Here is a 1,837-nt window from a genome sequence, read left to right on the forward strand (position 1 = left end):
AAGCAAATGATGACACTATCTACTACTATTGATATCTACTACTAATGATGATACTATTCTACTATCTGTGTCTTTGGGTTGCGCCTTCTATTGTAAGGAAGCAAATAGACTCTGCCCTCACCTAGGTATTTTACCTTGAGATACATTTTGTGCTCTAAGGAAATGCCAAAGCATTCAACAAAACATTGCTTGCCCACTATGTTCTAGGCACTATTCTCATCTCTGAGGACACAGTAGTGAACGAGCCAAATAGATCTCTGCCTTTAAGGGGCTCACATTCCTTTCTAAAATTAATTTTTATTGGAGTATATTTGCTTTACGATGTTGTATTAGTTTCTACTGTACAGCAAAGTCAGTCAGTCACACATACACATATACCCCCTCTTTTGGGGATTTCCTTCCCATTTAGGTCACTACAGAGCACTGAGTAGAGTTTCCTGTGTTACACAGGAGGTTCTCATTAGTTCACTATTTTACACATTGTACCAATAGTACACATATGTCAGTCCCAATCTCCCAACTCATCTCACCTCTTACTCCCTCGGTGTCCTTACATTTGCTCTCTATGTCTGTGTCTCTATTTCTGCTTTGCAAATGAGGTTATCTATACCATGTTTCCAGATTCCACATAACGTGTTAACATACGCTATTTGTTTTTCTCTTTCTGCCGTACTTCACTCTGTATGATAGTCTCTAGGTCCATCCATGTCTCTAAAAATATGAAACACTTCATGAATTTGCATATCATCTTTGCTCAGAGGCCACACTAATCTTCTCTGTATTGTTCGAAATTTAGTATATGTGTTGCCAAAGCAAGGACTAGGGGGCTCACATTTTCATGGTGGGAGATAGACAATATGTGAGTAAAGAAATAAGTTAGAACATTTTATAAAAAGTTACTATAATTTAGGACTTTCTGGGTAGGCCAGTGGTTGAGAATCTGCCTACCAATGCAGGGGACACGGGCTTGATCCCTGGTCTGGGAAGACCCCACGTGCCACAGAGCAGCTAAGTCCACAAGCTGCAATGACTGAAGCCCACGTGCCTAGACCCTGTGCACGAGAGAAGCCACCGCAATGAGGAACCCGGGCACCTAAACTCAAGAGAGCCATGCACAACACTGGAGATGGGGTGCAGCCGTAAATATATACATGAATTAAATAACACAAAAAATACTTTTAAAAATTGCTGTTTAGTCACTAAATCATGTCTGACTCTTTTGTGACCCAATGGACTGTAGCCCACCAGGCTCCTCTGTCCATGGGATTCTCTAGGCAAGAATACTGGAGTGGGTTGCCATTGCCTTTTCCAGGGGGTCTTAATCCCAGGGATCGAACCTGAGTCTCCTGCATTGCAGGTGGATTCTTTACCACTGAGCTACCAGGGAAACCCAACTACTGTAATTTAACCCAAACAGCTAGTAAAGTAATGCTTAAAATTCTCCAAGCCAGGCTTCAGCAATACGTGAACCGTGAACTTCCAGATGTTCAAGCTGGTTTTAGAAAAGGCAGAGGAACCAGAGATCAAATTGCCAACACCCACTGGATCATCAAAAAAGCAAAAGACTTCCAGAAAAACATGGATTTCTGCTTTATTGACTATGCCAAAGCCTTTAACTGTGTGGATCACAAGAAACTGTGGAAAATTCTGAAAGAGATGGGAATACCAGACCACCTGACCTGCCTCTTGAGAAACCTATATGCAGGTCAGGAAGCAACAGTCAGAACTGGACATGGAACAACAGACTGGTTCCAAATAGGAAAAGGAGTATGTCAAGGCTGTATATTGTCACCCTGCTTATTTAACTTATATGCAGACTACATCATGAGAAACGCTG

The 1,837-nt window shown here is 41.8% G+C and overlaps 1 non-coding gene across 1 annotated transcript; it reads right to left on the reverse strand.

Annotated features, from left to right (window-relative positions):
* Window positions 1–713: 713 nt before the first annotated feature.
* Window positions 714–816, reverse strand: LOC133254548 (U6 spliceosomal RNA). Its single transcript, XR_009738718.1, has one exon. It is a non-coding gene; the product is annotated as a U6 spliceosomal RNA (small nuclear RNA).
* Window positions 817–1,837: the final 1,021 nt, after the last annotated feature.

Source organism: Bos javanicus, chromosome 9 (assembly GCF_032452875.1).
Source record: "Bos javanicus breed banteng chromosome 9, ARS-OSU_banteng_1.0, whole genome shotgun sequence".
In the NCBI taxonomy this organism is placed as follows: Eukaryota; Metazoa; Chordata; class Mammalia; order Artiodactyla; family Bovidae; genus Bos; species Bos javanicus.